A 12713-nucleotide genomic window follows, 5' to 3' on the forward strand; every position below is an offset into this window, starting at 1 on the left:
TTGCCATTCTGCAGTTCCCCACTGCTTCTTCTTATTAGACCTTTATCCTTTTAAAAACTTCGTTTTCCGAGCTGATTTGTCCCTGGTCTTTCTCTGTCCCTTGGTATGAGTTTTTGGTCCAGTTTGTATGAAAGGCAGTCTTGCGGTTGAATCTAAAAATCCTGGTAGACTTTGGGATGTTATTACCTCCTGAAGAGCAGACTCATCTTTGGCTCTCAGGACTTTCCATTCTTCCCAGAGTGTTCCTTTCCCTAAGCCGCAACAGAGTATGCCCTCTCTCAGCAGAGAATCCTCGGACTTATTTGTACAAAATGGTGGTCCTTATCACTTTGCCTAAATTTTTAGGAGCTGATACACATGGAGAGCAGGAAGGTCACTATATTCTACAGTGTCCTTCTTAATCCCTGGTCACAGGCACTTCATGAGTAATGAAGCACTGCTACAGGTTGTGATGACCCTCTATTTCTGGGAAGTGAGTGATGCAGTTCCTTTTTTTTTTTTTGGTTTCATGGCACTCAGGATAAAATGAAAGTCTAGGGCTGGAAGGAAATCACGTCTCCCAACGCCATGCTGTAATTACTGCCAGCAGCATTTGGTGAGATGTGCTTGGCACCATTTGAGGTGATCTATGTGATTGTTTGGATCTTCATTCCTTGGCAGACTAGAGAGATGTGTCTCTCCAGAGAGAAATCACTCACGTGGCTCCAGAGAACTGTCTGGGTCCACCTGCTCCCCAGTGAGAAAGAGAAAGAATCAAGCCTTACAAATGTGACCAGACCAGCAGTGGTTTGAACAGGACTGTATGAGTCAGAGTGAGCCTGCGCTGGGCCTTTGCCACTCAGAGACTAAGGATGGGCAAACGGAGCTTGTTTTCCTGTGGATGGGGTATGTAAATTCTTTTCCCAGAGGAAATACTATTAGACTGAAGAAATTAGAATCAAGGTTGGAGAGACAGCACCAAGAAACATGAGAATAATCATTTCAGTTCAGTAAACCCATTTAACATTTTAAAAGCCCGAGAGCCTTTTTATTTTGTGCAAGGATGTTGCAACCAAAAAAGATTTTTTTTTCTATCTATTAGAAATTACTTTGGGGGAAGATAGAGGGAGGAGAGAAGATGTCTAATTCTTCTGATCAAATGTTCTCCCCATGGAAACAGTTCATAGTGTCTTGAAGACATGGTTGGTCTATCTTTAGGAATGAGGATGAGATGTACCGAAACTTCTGCTCAAAGAACTCTTTACGTTCTCACTAGCATAGCAGATCCTCATAGGCTTTTAGCCGAATGAGAATCATCTCATGTTTAGCTTGTTGGCCAAGAGATCTATAAGCACCCCTTTCTCTAACTAATGCCAGTGTTTCAGAGGCAGAATTTTGGGGCGGCAACTCACAATCACAGTGGAGAGTTAGCCACGCTGTGCATGAGGAAAGTCCTCCTCCCGTGCCTGTGAGCCCGGCTTTTTCCATTCCACAGTCATGGCCACTGAGAGATCTGTGGCGATGCTTCCAGGAGTGAGTGTAGATGCTTGGTGAAAGAGCAGGATCTGCATACTCACTTGTCTTTGTCTGTCTGGAGGATGTTCCAGTTAATGTAGTTCCCAGGGTGGTCAATTAATTATGTAACCTGGGAGGTATTATTCTGTAAGATAGACTTTAAAAATGTTCTTTATCCAAATGCATTGTGAGGATGTGTCCTAAAGGGTTTAGGAAACGGTTTGTAGATGATTGTCCTAAAGTAGAATTGCCTCTTCCTCTGGAAACTTCAGTGTTTGCTCTTAAGGCCTTCAAGTGATTGGATGAGGTCAACATCTATGATAGCAGGTAATCTGCTCCATTCAGAATGACTACAAATACTCCCTCTACAAACATCTGCACAGCAGCATCTAATGTAGCATTTGAACAAAAAGTTAACCATCATAACTCAGCCAACTTGTGACACAGAAGAAATCCACACACTCACTGTAAAACTAATGTAAATAATGTGTTTGAAGAGCTAGTCATCACAACTCAGCCAATTCGTGGTATAAATTCTATCACTCACTAGAAAACTAATACAGAGGTTGCTATCAATTCCTGGATCTCTTGGGGACTCTATTATTCTGTAATTCTGTTGCCATTAAGAGTATCACAAGCACAATGACTAGAAATAAAAAGAGAAGAAAGCATAGATATTTGTCTTGCCTTTTTAATCCATTCAAGCAAGTTGAGGTAATGGGTCTCAATTCTCATACCCACAACCTGGGGAGTGCCGTTGATGTGTCCTTATGGGGTGTCATTTATTATTCCAGTTTTATTCGGTTGCTGTGATAAAACACCTTAACCAAATGCAACTTGAGGAGGCAAGGGTTTCTTTCCTCTTACCCTTCCAGGTTATGTTTACCTTTGAGGGAAGCCCAGGCAGGAACTTAAGGCCGAAACCTGAAGGCTACATTGCTTGCTGTTCTGTGCATTGCTACCTCAGAGCAGGGAGCACACAGTCAGGAGAGTATAGCAGCAAGCATGGAGGGGGATCCTTTTAGCTGGCTTGCTTCCTTGTAGACTCATGCGTAGGCAGCTTTCTTATACAACCAGGACTACCTGCCTATGAATGGTCCCACTCCCAGTGGGCTACACTCTCCTGTATCAACTAAAAATCAAGAAAAATCATAAACATCCTTCTAGGCCTATGTGGTCTAGCTAAATCCTCACTCAAGGTTTTTCTCTTAGATGATCCTAGGCTATATGAGGCTGACAATTGAAACTACCTAGGATACCTACCTTTAGAAAAATCATGGTCCAAGTACTACAATAAACATCCCATGTTCATTCATTAAAAGAAATACAGTCATTTAAGAATATGTGGAAAATGTAAAGTGAACTAAAGTAAGTAGTAAGTCCCCTGAAAGTTGCTGCCCATTAAATTCACACTGTGCAGAGACCTAAAAATCGCTACTCCTCTCAAACACCTCTTTAATTCCCCACTTTTACCTATAAAGATATACTCACTAGCTGTTTGCCTTATCTGTTCAGTCAGTTCATGGTCTCCCCTAATTGTTAAACTAAGTTTTATTTTTAAGCTAAATTGACTTTGGAAATCGAGTTAGAAAAATAAGAGTTATTACAGGTCAGGAAACACTACAATACATTTAGGACAGATAATGTCAGAAGAGACCATCTGCTTCAAGGAATTCAATCATACTGGTTTTAAGGCAATGTTTGCAAATTCATTTTGTTTGGAGTTAAGCTTAATAAATACATACACAAAGGGCAATAATCTTTGTAAGATTCATATCAAGGAACATGCATTTCTTATTCTCTACAACATCTACCTAGATAGTCTATCCAAAGAAATTTACTGTTTGAAGTACGAAAAAACAAGTCTGAATTTTAACCAAATGGTTCAAGTCTCTTTTCATTTGATTATTTTAATACTACAGAGTTTCCTGTCTTAACCCCTTTCTTTCTGTATCTAAGTTCATATGTTATCCAGAAAAAGCTACCTAAAGCTCACAGAAATACTTTAAAGACTTGGAATCATGTAATTTAAAGACTTGGAATGATAAGCCGTGAGATCCGGAGACCTAGATTCTTGCTTAGGCTTTCACAGTTGCTACTGTGTATTACTTGGTTTCCTTTTCTGATGCATAAGGAAAGATGATTTGTCCCTGGGTATGGGAAACTAGGGATCCTATGAAGTTGAAATTAAGAAATAAAATTTCAAGTTTATGGGACAGAATAAGAATTTAAACACGGGGTTGGGGATTTGGCTCAGTGGTAGAGCACTTTCCTAGCAAGCACAAGGCCCTGGGTTCGGTCCCCACCTCTGAAAAAAAGAAAAGAAAAAAAAAAAAACAAGAACTTAGAACACTGTAGTTACCTGTTGTCCTCCATACCCTCTCTGTTTTTCTTCCTGCTCCTGGTATACATGCCCTTCAGGCATGTCAAGATTCTTTCTAGACTAAAAAACTCCTTTTGAAAATGCCTTCTCATGTGTCTTAGTAGCCAAACCTATTCAAACCACCAAATAGGCATGGCTCCCATACACTCATGTGTTTGAATACTTGGCCCATAGGGAGTGGCACTGTTAGGGGATGTGGCCTTGTAGGAGTAGGTGTGGTCTTGTTAAGAGGAAGTGAGTCACTGGGGGTGGGCTTTGAGGTCTTGTATGCTCAAGTTACATCCAATGTGGCAGACAATCTTCTACTGCCTGTGGATCAAGATGTAGAACTCTCAGTTCCTTCTCCAGCCCTCTGCCTGCATATTGCTGCTTCCCACCATAATTTTGATGATTTTTCTGTTTGATGAGGGGATAAAAATAGAGATATTGGACTAAACCTTTGAAACTGTAAGCCAGCCCTGATTAAATATTTTCCTTTATAAGAGTTGAATTGGTCATGATATCTCTTTGCAACAATGAAACCCTAAGACACTATTCAAACCACAGCACTGTACGTAAACAGAAGTAATCTCTCTTTCCTCTATGCAGCCATTGATGTATGTTTACAGCTGTGAAGTCTCATGTTTATGACTTCCTAGTTGATCTTAAAAGCACAGTTGGTGCAGAAATGATGTTCTTTAGCATTCTATAATGCCTTCACAATGATTAAAATGTATAGGTTCATTCTAATAATTAACTTTACTCCCTTATCTCATAAATATTTATTGACTATTTTATATGTGCTCTGTCCTAGAGAGAGAAAATGAAGCATGAAGTCACTGAACTCTTTGAAGTTTTTGAATACATGTTCTGTGGAAAAGGTGCCAAATGATTCCTCAATGGATGAATAAATAAATTATGTAGATATGTCTCTCACACTACAAGAAAAGCTTCCTTCAATATCTCCATTTTTATCCCCTCATCAAACAAAAAGATCATCAAAAATTGAGACCTTATTGTTAAAAACACATGTTGAAAGAAAGATTGGTTTAGGAAATCAGTTGGTTACTTTGCCTTTATATCAGTTTTCCTTTGTCTTCTCCACATTGTTAGCTTGATAAGTGAGTAGTGGCATTTGAAAATAACTTTCTGCACTCTTCTAGATCTCTAGTGGTTCATTACTATAAAATACATAGTTTCTCAAAGCAAAGATTGTTACAGGTGGGAATAGCGTGAAAAAGAAGAGAAAAATTGCTTCAGGTCAATATACTGAATCAATAAAAAGGATGAATCAGAAAAGGCTATTCTTTTCATTGAAAAAACTTACAGTGTTTGTATTAATGATATTTGTATTTGCCACAATTCAAGAGCAACTCAAATAATTACAAGAAATAAACAGATTAGCAAAAGTGGAAGAAATTAATATTATTCAGCTTTGAAAAATAATGACATCCTAATATGTGTTATAAAATAGAGGGGATTTGAAGAAAATATACCAAAAGATAAATACTATATGAATCCATAAATTTTAGGTTCCTGATTAGTTCAATATATAGAAACAGAAATAAGAATATTGGCTATTGGGGGAGAGGACAAGGAGGAGTAAAGATTTGTTGTTTGGTGCATAGAACCTCACTCCAGGGTCCTTAAAATATTCTGGAAATGAAATATTGTGTGAAGAAGTGCAATGTGGCACATATACTTGGAGTCACTCGAATGTATACTTATAAGGACTGGGATGCCATTGACTGTTGGACAGCAGTATTCTACTCATTTACTTGATTATAGAGACCTCATTACTTGACAGTTTATCTTCCAGGCAATAGTGACAAATAGTACACTTTAAGTTGATCAAATGCCATTTACTATCTGTTGCAGAAAGGCAACACAATAACCTAGCTGCAGAATGGAAGTATATTATGTGTATGTTCTACAACAAGTTTGTGTTTAGGACATGAACTCTGAGGCCTTGCTGATAGTACTAACAGAATTCCTGATGCCATGAGGTATTTTTCTCTTCTCAACAATAAGCAAAACACAGAGTAGTATAATTTATCTGTGGCTCCTCAATGCTGAAAATGCTGAATGTCATTGTAAATGTTGACCTGTGCTGATCAGTAACATTTTCATTTATCCTTTATGGGAAAATGTTGATGCAATAATTTTTTATTGTAGGTCATAGATGTTCTTGCACAGGTAAGCCAACAAGACCTTTTGGACATCCTTGACATTCTCAAACTGTCCTACAGCTGCAAACAAGCGAAGATAAGTCTTGCTGCAGGACCTTACACTCTATATCCATTTTCAGCTTCATCCTGCAACTTCCCCTGCCCAAGGTAGGCAGGCATCTATGTCTAGAGATTCCTAGCAGACATACCTATGCTGTAGGACACTTACTTCTTGTGAGATAAGTCTGATGACTAGATTTCATCTTAGTTTCAAAACTATGCATTGGCCCATGAAAGATTGTGTCAGAAATTTGGGTGTGATGTGAAAAGAACAGGCATCTGGCTCTTCAGGAAACTCTATCCAGTAGAATGTCAGGATACTGCATTGGTTACAAACTAGAGCAGTTCAGGGTAGCTGTCCACAACTCTAGTGCTGAACACATAGCACAATTTGCTCAGGACATGTTGTCACAGCCTGCTATTACATGCCTGTAACTGAATTATTTTGATGGCAAATACTAAAAGCATTTTTGGTTATTAACCACAGTTGGCATTTAATATTTTAAAAAGTTTTCCCACACTTGCGTTCAAAACTAGATTATTTACAAGCAAATTCCATATATTTCAGGATCTAATGTGTAACCTCAGTATTAAGTTTGTAATTAGTTAGTTTAGTGATTAATCAATTTGTATTTTCAAAATCAATCAAATGATAATTATTAAATTAACTGACCATTTTTCTAGTATGGAAAAGTAACCTAAATAAAATATCAATGTGAAGTTTAAGATCTTTTAACTTTTCTCACGATAAATGTAAAATAAATATGTAAGAAAACTTCTATTGTAAGAAAATTTTAAATAGTAAACTAAAGTTCACAGACACAGACCACCCTACATTTATATCCTTTGGTTAGAATTTAGTATGATTTATTAAAATATTCACCAGCTTCTGTGAATCTATCATCACTGTAATCATGATATGTACTCTGAATTATGAGAAGTATTCTCTTTTAAAATGATTGAAATATTTGTTCACTTGTCACATTAATATAAAACATACATGTCTAACAAACAAGGCTGTGAACTTCATCTTTCATACAAGACATCATGTAAACATGAATGATAAATCATTTTATTACACGGCACAAATACATGATATTTTTATAGTTCATGTAAGAAATAGTATAACTTTATTTAGTTATTGAAGTCAGATTGAAAACAACATCTGACAAAACATTAAGAGTACATTTGCAGATGCCTTTATAAATATATCTAAATGGCACATTTCTAAGAAATGGATATGTGTTAGAATAATAATGTTAATATTCTTATTGAGTGTTAAATAGCTATATTTGGAATCACAGTGTCTTTGAAAGCATATAAAAAAAGAGCTTGTATACAAATGTGCCTTTAGATATACTGCAGAAATTATTACAACATTTAGGCCATATCAAAGAAGAATGTGTTATCGACATAAGACGACTTAGGAGCTTCTTTTCTGGCCTAAGCAAAGACAGTTGTAGCTCTAAAGGAGATAGATGTCAGAATCTCTCATAAATCACAAAGCCACTGAGAGAAAGGCCTTAAAGGACACTGCTAAGGGCTCAGCACCTCAGCTCCCTGGCTGGGAGCTTGTAATCTTTCAAACTCAGCAGAAGACAATAGGACAAATGAGAAGACTGGACCGAAGGTTTCCTCTCACACATTTTCTTATGATATGAGGTAATTATGGAGTTACCTCCCTAAAATACAAAATTAGTAAGCATGTAACTTCCAAGTTATTCAGGAAAACACACACATGGTGAGTAAAGTGGGAAATGGAATGCTTCTCCAAGTGAGTAGTGATCTGAAAACACAGACGTCACAACACCAATCATGATTTTTGCAAGAACTTTAACCACATAATATTTAAATTTATAGTTAAGTAAGATGGCCACCTGCTAAGAAACAATATATCCTGCTATATAATTGACTACAACGAAGGAACTTTTAAATAATTTATAGCGGCTAAGCATGACAGCTCACACAGTTCAATAGAATGCTTTCCTGGAATTTCCAAAGCCCTTGATTTGACCCTTAGCTCTGAAATACATACATGCATACATACATATATAAAATGTTTATATCTGAAACTTGCACCCCATCATTGTCATATATTGTACATAATTATAAAATGTAATTCTTCATATATTATCACTGATAATACCACTTCCCAAGAGCTACTACTCATTTTAACTGATTAGGAACTCTGATTAGTGCACCCAAAAAGGATGCATATGCTATTGTGCTCATTCATACTGTTTGACTCAGTATTCATAAGCATGAAAAAAATCTAAGTCTCTCAGGGAAGAAGTTAATAGATCTGAGTTGACTAAAGTTCACTATTATGGATATAAAGGAGATAGGATAACCTTCACCAAGGCAAAGACCATTTTAAATTTAACTATATTAAATAATTGTTAGAAATATGAACAATGAGATGTTAAGGATGCACAATACAACATGTTTAATGAGATCGTTTGATGGTAGATACATTAAAATGATTGCAAAATAAAATCAATACATAATAGCCAATTTAAAGTTATACAGACAGATTTTATATGAACATTGTAACTTAACATGATGCAATGGATAAACTTAAGTATCTATCACTATAGTAGCTAACCTTTTAAAATTAGCTTATAAATAAGGTCCTAAAATCCATCCTACATGAACTGGAAAAGGAAAAACATATCACAAAAATATAGTAATAAAAATTGCATGATATCAGCATAAAAACAGACCTATTGATCAAGGGAATAGTTGAGAACTCATATGTAAACTCATGCTCCTGCAACTTCCTGAGTTTTGACAATAGGCCAAAAGTACATATTGGGATAAAAGCAGTGCCTTTAATAAAGGGTGCTTGTCAGACGATCATTCCATGTAGATGTAACAGCAGATCCTTGTTTCTCAGCTTAAATAAAACTCAACCCCATTTGGATTGAGGACCTCAAGATAAAAACATCTTATTTTCTGAATCTAACACATGAGAGAGTAATGAATATGCTCAAATGATAGGCACAGCAAAATACTTTCTAAATAGGACTCCAGAACAAAGGCATTAAGACCAACAAGGGTCAAAGAGAAGTTACAAACCTAAAATTCCTCTTTATAGCAATGGATATCATTAACCATCATTTGATTGAAGAAGCAATATACATAATGGCAATAATAATAATAATAGTAATAATAATAATAATAAATGTACCACCTGTGGTAGATTGAATAAGAATGGTCCCCATCGATTCATGTTTGAATACTTGGTCCTTAGCTTGTAGAACTGTTTGGGAAGGATTAAGAGGCATGGTTGTGATGAAGGAGGCATAGTATTTATTACCAGGGATCTCTCTTTGTAGATGGTTCTCTGTGCCTTATGCTTGTGGATCAAGATTAAACTCTGAGACACTACTCCAGAGCTATGTTGCTATGCTCTTCTCCAAGATGGTTACAGACTCTGTCTGAAACTGTAAGCCCCAAATCAACTCTAGTTTATGTTGCCCTGGTCATAAGGTATTATCACAGTAATGGAAAAGTAACTAAGACACCAACTGTGCATTGGACATAGGGTTAGTTGTGTCTAGAATACAGAAGGAATAAAAAACCAGCCAAAAAAATCAAACATACAAAAAAGGCAAACTAAAGTAAACACCAAGAAAACAACCCAGTTAAAATTTGGGGCACAAAAATAAATAGATTGGAAAAGAAGAAACACAAATGGCTGAGACAATTTTTTGAATGTTCTGCATCCTTAGTCATCAGGAAAATCCAATTAAAACTTCACTGAGAGTTCTTGCTATTCCATTCAGAATAGCTAATATAAAACTATGTCAAAAATGTTGGGATGGATGTGGGGGAGTGGAAACTTATTCACTGCTGATAGGGATAAAAACTTGTACAGCCATTACGGAAATTAGTATGGAAGTTCTACATATGGCCTACCTGTGCTATACTCAACCATATTCCCAAAGGACTCTGTATTATACTATAAATATTCTTGCTCTCTATGTTCCTTGAGGTTTTATTCACAATATACAGAAGTTGGAAACAGGATGGATGGATAGTGAAAATGTACAGTGGAATATTATTCAGCTTTAAAGAGAATTGTTAAGTTTGCAGACAAATTACAGCACTGGTTACGTCATTCTGAGGGAGATAACCCATACCCAGAAGGCTAAGCAACATACATATGCATATTTAAAATGGAGTATCCATTGAAGTCTTGAAACCAATAATGCAGTCATGGGGGAGGATTCCAGCAGGATAAGAATAGAATGTAGGTGATATTAAGCAGGTAAGGGGAAAAATGGGATGGTAAGGGTTAAATGAGGTGGGGGGGGTTCTGTGGCTGAAATAGAAGTAGAGGGAAGGATAAATAACATAAAAGACCTTTGAGAATTTGAGACTCTTGCATGGAAACCCACTCCTGTAGACATGACGTGTGTGTGTGTGTGTGTGTGTGTGTGTGTGTGTGTACATATAGTGATTTGAGCAGGTGTGGCCATCTCCATAGAGTCATGCATGAGAATGCTTAGCCAATAGAGTGGCAATATAATGAGTGTAGCCTTGTTGGAGGAAGTATGGCATTAGAAGTGGGCTTTGAACTCAAGAATTGGCCAGTGTGTAGTCCTTCTGCTGCCTGCCAATGAAGATGTAGAATTCTCAGCCCCTTCTCTAGCACCATGTTTGCCTGCATGTTGGCATGCTTCTTGCCATGATGATAATGGACTAAGCTAGTCCCAATTAAATGTTTTCCTTTATAAGAGTTGCCAAGTTCATACTGTCTCTTCACAGTAATGGAAACGCTAAGACACCATCTATATGGGCTTATGTAAAAGGAGTTTAAATGGAACTACCATATAAGGGGAAAACAGTGTTTCTTCCAAAAAAAATATAGATTATAAAATAAAAGACCCAGGAGCAGGTATGTTACCTCTTCTCAAGTTGTTGGTCAGTAGGATCTCATAGAAATCTCCATCTGACAAGAACAATTAGCATTGTTCTTGAATATCCTCCATAACGTATGGTAAAACTCTATTGTTAAAAATACCACTTATTTTAGTCATGGAACTTGCATAACTTAAGCTGGTACTAAACTGAAAACTGTATCTGAACTGGCTAGACTTCACAGTGCTGAGATTTGCTATGCAAAGTACCAAGTAGAAGTAATTAACAACTTTATTCAGATATTAAGGCTGCAAGCTGCCGTAATGCCTGCCGGCCAAGATATGTCCACTGGTACAACAGAAGGACTGATGTTATAGTAGTAACTAAACACTTCCTGACTTGATTTAAAGCTCACTATGAAAGACAGAGCTCATGCCCAGTACCATTAACTGGGCCAGAAACCCATGGCTGGCCAGGACGTGGGCCCTAGGAGACGGCCTAGTACTGTTATTCTATTAAAGGGATACTGTAATAAACTGACCACTGAATTTTTATCTTCAGCCTTATAGATCAGTGCATCTCTCAGTTCTCATCAGAGAAGCTATGTTGGCTTGTAATAGGTGGCAATTAATACAGTGACCCAAAACCTCTCAGCGTGCATAGATTAAGAGACTGCTGAGTGTTCGTCTCTAAGGGGAACGTCTATGTCATACCCCTTCTACCCAAGGTTCAGGCATCATCGTGGAAGAGTCAAAAATAGTGGTCTTCTGCAACAGAACAGTGTTTGTCAGACACATCAGAACCACTGCACAAATAATTCATAGCAGCTATGACTGCACACACGAAACCTGCACAAAATCAAGACAGCCAAAATCCCAGTCTGGATGGGGAGAATCTCATGAAGCCCCGCCCCTATTTGAAGGGCTATTCTATATTGATGACTGCTGGAGGTTTGCAGTCCCTGAGAGGTTACACATGCTCCAGGAGATGGTTACACACACACACACACACACACACACACACACACACACACACACACACACACACACAGAGAGAGAGAGAGAGAGAGAGAGAGAGAGAGAGAGAGAGAGAGAAACTGTGATTTCGGTGGGTTTAAAAATGAACAAGAGAGAATACATGGACTTGGGGAAATAAGTAAAGTGGCTTTGGGGTGCATAGTGGTGGTTGAAATGCCTTTTATGCATGTATGAAATTCTCAAACAATTTTAACTGTAATATGTTTTTTGAGTTTATGGTATGATTACATCATTTTTAATAAAAAATGTTAGAAACATGACAAAATATGAAATGCACCAACTCAGAAATAAATCATGAGTTTCTTTTTGACCAACCAGTACAACAAAAATTAGAAATTTGGAGATTATTCCGTTAACTCAATATCACTGAAAATGGATTAGTTTGGAGTGAGAGGCTAAGTTTAGTACTTCCAGACTTTTATTTAGTGCGACTGATTAGCCTGTTCCTCTTCGTTTCACATTCTGTCATTTGGAAACAACCCAAAGCCACACACTTATAAAACACTCAAGTGCAGCAGCCCGATTCATTCGGTTATACCAACTTTTCTGCCCATGTTAGTAAATCCTGCATCGTGCTTCTTTCCTTCAGATATTTGGAGCATTTGTATCAAATCAAACCCAAGTTGTAAATTTTTGTGTCACCTGGAACATATGACAGGCTTTAAGAAGGTGGAAAGTAGCATGCTAAAACTCATTTTAGGCTAAAATGTGAGAGATTAAGTCAGA

Source organism: Rattus rattus, chromosome 3 (assembly GCF_011064425.1).
Source record: "Rattus rattus isolate New Zealand chromosome 3, Rrattus_CSIRO_v1, whole genome shotgun sequence".
NCBI classification, from domain to species: Eukaryota; Metazoa; Chordata; class Mammalia; order Rodentia; family Muridae; genus Rattus; species Rattus rattus.